The sequence below is a fragment of the Oncorhynchus mykiss genome, chromosome 23 (assembly GCF_013265735.2).
Source record: "Oncorhynchus mykiss isolate Arlee chromosome 23, USDA_OmykA_1.1, whole genome shotgun sequence".
Lineage (NCBI taxonomy): Eukaryota > Metazoa > Chordata > Actinopteri > Salmoniformes > Salmonidae > Oncorhynchus > Oncorhynchus mykiss.
Window position 1 is genome coordinate 3,596,588 of NC_048587.1, and position 6,000 is coordinate 3,602,587.

Genomic DNA, 6,000 nt, shown 5'->3' on the forward strand with positions numbered 1-6,000 from the left:
GACATTAAAATCCCCAAACGTCCCCACAAGGATAGTAAAATAAGGAAAATTAACCCTAATCCCCCTGAAGACAAAGGCTAATTTAAATTTAGGAGGTTAGTGTTTAGTGGTTAGGGTTAGAATTAGTGTAAGGGGTTAGTGTTTAGTGGTTAGGGTTAGAATTTGTGTAATGGGTTAGTGTTTAGTGGTTAGGGTTAGAATTTGTGTAAGGGGTTAGGATTAGTGTTTAGTGGTTAGGGTTAGAATTAGTGTAAGGGGTTAGTGTTTAGTGGTTAGGGTTAGAATTTGTGTAAGGGGTTAGGATTAGTGGTTAGGGTTAGAATTAGTGTAAGGGGTTAGTGTTTAGTGGTTAGGGTTAGAATTTGTGTAAGGGGTTAGGATTAGTGGTTAGGGTTAGAATTAGTGTAAGGGGTTAGTGTTTAGTGGTTAGGGTTAGAATTAGTGTAAGGGGTTAGTGTTTAGTGGTTAGGGTTAGAATTTGTGTAAGGGGTTAGGATTAGTGTTTAGTGGTTAGGGTTAGAATTAGTGTAAGGGATTAGTGTTTAGTGGTTAGGGTTAGAATTAGTGTAAGGGGTTAGTGTTTAGTGGTTAGGGTTAGAATTAGTGTAAGGGGTTAGGATTAGTGTTTAGTGGTTAGGGTTAGAATTAGTGTAAGGGGTTAGGATTAGTGTTTAGTGGTTAGGGTTAGAATTAGTGTAAGGGGTTAGGATTAGTGTTTAGTGGTTAGGGTTAGAATTTGTGTAAGGGGTTAGTGTTTAGTGGTTAGGGTTAGAATTTGTGTAAGGGGTTAGGATTAGTGTTTAGTGGTTAGGGTTAGAATTAGTATAAGGGATTAGTGTTTAGTGGTTAGGGTTAGAATTAGTGTAAGGGGTTAGTGTTTAGTGGTTAGGGTTAGAATTAGTGTAAGGGGTTAGGATTAGTGTTTAGTGGTTAGGGTTAGAATTAGTGTAAGGGGTTAGGATTAGTGTTTAGTGGTTAGAGTTAGAATTTGTGTAAGGGGTTAGCTTTAAGAGTTAGGTTTACGGGTTAAGGTTATGGTAAGGATTAGTGTTTAGTGGTTAGGGTTAGAATATGTGTAAGGGGTTAGCTTTAAGAGTTAGGTTTACGGGTTAAGGTTATGGTTATGGTAAGGATTAGGGTTTAGTGGTTAGGGTTAGAATTTGTGTAAGGGGTTAGCTTTAAGAGTTAGGTTTACGGGTTAAGGTTAAGGTAAGGATTAGGGAAAATAGGATTTGGAATGGAAATATATTTGAGGTCCCCACGAGGATAGAAGAACATAGTGTGTGTGTGTGTGTGTGTGTGTGTGTGTGTGTGTGTGTGTGTGTGTGTGTGTGTGTGTGTGTGTGTGTGTGTGTGTGTGTGTGTGTGTGTGTGTGTACCCTGACAATATTCTCTCTGTCAGGTGTTAATTGCCTTTGCGTCATCATGTTAAATTCCTGAATCTGAGAGTCAGTTGACCATGGAAGTGCAGCCAGCTGCCCCGCCCTGAAAGGCACTACTCCAGCTGCATGAGGACACGGGGGCTGCTGTAACTACCTGTCCCTGGCTGCATGAGGACACGGGGGCTGTTGTAACTAACTACCTGTCCCCAGCTGCCCCGCCCTGAAAGGCACTACTCCAGCTGCATGAGGACACGGGGCTGTTGTAACTACCTACCTGTCCCCGGCTGCCCCGCCCTGAAAGGCACTACTCCAGCTGCATGAGGACACGGGGCTGTTGTAACTAACTACCTGTCCCCGGCTGCATGAGGACACGGGGCTGTTGTAACTAACTACCTGTCCCCGGCTGCATGAGGACACGGGGCTGTTGTAACTACCTGTCCCCGGCTGCATGAGGACACGGGGGCTGCTGTAACTAACTACCTGTCCCCGGCTGCATGAGGACACGGGGGCTGTTGTAACTAACTACCTGTCCCCGGCTGCATGAGGACACGGGGCTGTTGTAACTAACTACCTGTCCCCGGCTGCATCAGGACACGGGGCTGTTGTAACTAACTACCTGTCCCCGGCTGCATGAGGACACGGGGGCTGTGTTAACTAACTACCTGTCCCCGGCTGCATGAGGACACGGGGGCTGCTGTAACTACCTGTCCCCGGCTGCATGAGGACACGGGGGCTGTTGTAACTACCTGTCCCCAGCTGCATCAGGACACGGGGGCTGCTGTAACTAACTACCTGTCCCCGGCTGCATGAGGACACGGGGGCTGTGTTAACTAACTACCTGTCCCCGGCTGCATGAGGACACGGGGCTGTTGTAACTACCTGTCCCCGGCTGCATGAGGACACGGGGCTGTTGTAACTACCTGTCCCCGGCTGCATGAGGACACGGGGCTGTTGTAACTACCTGTCCCCAGCTGCATCAGGACACGGGGGCTGCTGTAACTAACTACCTGTCCCCGGCTGCATGAGGACACGGGGGCTGTGTTAACTAACTACCTGTCCCCGGCTGCATGAGGACACGGGGGCTGTTGTAACTAACTACCTGTCCCCGGCTGCATGAGGACACGGGGGCTGTTGTAACTACCTGTCCCCGGCTGCATGAGGACACGGGGGCTGTTGTAACTACCTGTCCCCGGCTGCATGAGGACACGGGGGCTTCTGTAACTACCTGTCCCCGGCTGCATGAGGACACGGGGGCTGTTGTAACTAACTACCTGTCCCCGGCTGCATGAGGACACGGGGGCTGTTGTAACTAACTACCTGTCCCCGGCTGCATGAGGACACGGGGGCTGTTGTAACTAACTACCTGTCCCCGGCTGCATGAGGACACGGGGGCTGTTGTAACTACCTGTCCCCAGCTGTGGTCAGCCCGTCACTGACAAATGACCCTGGAAACACGAGTTGAACAAACGAAGTACGAACTGAATATGAATAATACCAGGTCATTTACATAAAACACAGCGTCAGTCAGGGTGCGTCTCCTCAGCCCTAAACACACCAGACTACTACATAACTGCTACATGTAGCTGGGTCTGCCTTTGTAACAGAGATAACAACATACTGTAAGACCACTTCACAGCTAACTTGAAATGTTGCTAACGGAACTAGCAAATTGGGTCCTTTTCTAGAGCATATAGCATGTTGATACGTTGTGGGGGAGGGTACTCAGAGGAGTACTGGTTTGATCCCACTAAGGGGTACAGTGGAGGAAGCTGTTAGCAGAGCAGAGACGTGGGTTTCACCTTCAGTGTATTTGGGTCTTCCCAGGTTATCCTTGTTTGGGAACCCTGGTTCCCAGCTTGTGTATCTGTGTTAGCTTCAGGCTCCTCCCTCTACCTCTGTATCAGATCAGTCTTCCTGTCTGTATCCTTCTACCAGTATACACAGCTCCCTTCATGATCAGTCTTCCTCTGTCTGGATCCTTCTACTGGTCCCTGTCTACCAGTATACACAGCTCCCTTCATGATCAGTCTTCCTCTGTCTGTCTGGATCCTTCTACTGGTCTCTGTCTACCAGTATACACAGCTCCCTTCATGATCAGTCTTCCTCTGTCTGTCTGGATCCTTCTACTGGTCTCTGTCTACCAGTATACACAGCTCCCTTCATGATCAGTCTTCCTCTGTCTGTCTGGATCCGTCTACTGGTCCCTGTCTACCAGTATACACAGCTCCCTTCATGATCAGTCTTCCTCTGTCTGTCTGGATCCTTCTACTGGTCTCTGTCTACCAGTATACACAGCTCCCTTCATGATCAGTCTTCCTCTGTCTGTCTGGATCCTTCTACTGGTCCCTGTCTACCAGTATACACAGCTCCCTTCATGATCAGTCTTCCTCTGTCTGTCTGGATCCTTCTACTGGTCCCTGTCTACCAGTATACACAGCTCCCTTCATGATCAGTCTTCCTCTGTCTGGATCCTTCTACTGGTCCCTGTCTACCAGTATACACAGCTCCCTTCATGCAGCACAGTCACTCTAGTGGACATCTCCACTCTGGGTTTGTAACTAGGTACATATGTGTCAAGTCTATTCCAACCTGGATACTGTTGCTAGACACTCCCCCAAACGGCCAGGCATTTCCAGTTGTAATGGTTGACTCAAAAGTTTAAAAATGACCTTGGTTGTAAAAATGTCACCGAAAGACAATGCTAGCAGGGTTTATTTAACTATGTTGTCTCAAAAAAGGGATATTCCCCATTTTAACTTGTACAGCACATGAAAAACAGACAATTTGGGTGTTAAACTGTGGCAATGGGGTGCACATTTTAGGAGATGGTATGTATAGAACTGTGCCTGTTTATACAACCAAAATATGTGAGAGTTCTGTACTCACTGCACCAGAGACACTCAGTCTACTACAGTAACGTCATTTCATGATACTGAACTCTCGAAACTACTACTGCTTATTCTGTGTGGGATGCAACACACTGACGATAGAAATGTAGCCTATAGAGCTGTCTGTCTGGTCTCTCCTGTTGTTTATGTATAGAGCAGTTCTCAGCTGTTCTGTAAGTTGGTTTTCTATCTGAGCGTTCTGTATCCTACTCGCTGCCCTCTGAACTGTCCATCTGGTAAGTGACTGTCGATAATCCACTACCTCCACAGACCGTTTCGACAGTATTTTAGAAGCATAGACTACTTATTGTCGGGAAGGAATTTCCACTACGGGTTTCATTATGCTCCTCCTCTTTATCGTACTTAGTCAAATAAACTTGCAATGTGCCCATGAAGACGACGAGACGTCTGCGTATTAACCTAGGAAAATATTTGACCATATGACTGATTTCCACAGATAACTCCGAATTTCCAAGAGAAATGGACGGACGGAGCAAAGACGTGCGTCAAGCGATCAGAAATACGTTTAACGAAAACGAAATATTCAGACTGGATATTGGAGAAACTAGATTAGTAAACTCTCAACATGGCTAATAAAATCACATTAATAATCGTAAACAATCATAGCTACCTTGTCTTTGAATCCTAAACCCAGGTTCGTTCTCTCATCATGAAGTTAATTGTCTCCAAGTCGCCCCCCCCAAAAAACGAAAACTCTCCTTCAGAAAACTGCAACCCTGTCGCGCATGGAGATGGCGCATCTGACATCGGTGCTGTAAAAGGTAGCGTACAAACTCTCCGTAGACGTATCGTCCAATGATTAATAGGCTACAAGCCCGCCGTTGATTACTTCACTTTTTTAAGCGAAATGTTCACTAATAACTTGAGGACAAACGAGGTTTATTCCAATTTAGAGTTTAGATTCTGTCATCGGGAGTTCCTTATCCTTCCTCCTCGCACCGGTGACACAACTTTGATGATTGACGGCTGGAAGACTCCTCCTAAAAAAGGTATGACGTTGCCTATGTACCCCGCTCAGGAGTTGAAAACAAATCGTTTTTTTTTTTATTCAAACGGCAGTAAAACAAAAATGATGGAGTGAGTTTTAGTAAAAAATAGCTTGATGTAATAATTTGTTATAGGGACATATGTGGTAGGCTAATGCTGCATGCACACAGGTTTTCGTCATAAGCTACATTTTACATACACCTTGATCACACCGACAGTGTTATTGCGCCAAATGGTATGCAGCGTCATCTGGATATGTGGGCAACAAAAGTTCAACATTCACCTTCTGCTACCATTTCTGTCAATTTGATGCATACCTTAGATTAATCCAATGTATGTACCACACAGAAAGCACTGAAACTGCCTCTGCAATGCAACGCTGCAAGGCTAACACAGCGTTCCTTAGGAAATGAATGTACTTCTGGTGTTACAAAACGCAAGGACACTGTAGGTGTCTCTTCCCCCCCCCCCCCTCCCAACTCTCCTTCCTCCCTCCCCCCCAACTCTCCCTCCTCCTCCCTCTCCCCCCCCCCCCCCCAACTCTCCTTCCTCCCTCCCCCCCAACTCTCCCTCCTCCTCCTCCTCCCTCTCTCCCCCCCACCTCTCCCTCCTCCTCCCTCTCCCCCCCACCTCTCCCTCCTCCTCCCTCTCTCCCCCCCACCTCTCCCTCCTCCTCCCTCCCCCCCCCACCTCTACCTCCCCCTCTCCCCCCCACCTCTACC

General features: G+C 47.3%; 1 protein-coding gene across 1 annotated transcript in view; it reads right to left on the reverse strand.

The window, feature by feature from the left end:
- LOC118943921 (N-acetyllactosaminide beta-1,3-N-acetylglucosaminyltransferase 2-like) overlaps positions 1-5,272 on the reverse strand; it is a 45,877-nt gene extending 40,605 nt beyond the window's left edge. The window contains exon 1 of the mRNA XM_036960845.1: positions 4,902-5,272. The gene's annotated coding sequence lies outside the window, so the exon portion shown is untranslated. The remainder of the gene's footprint in view (positions 1-4,901) is intronic.
- Between the last annotated feature and the right edge of the window lie 728 nt (positions 5,273-6,000).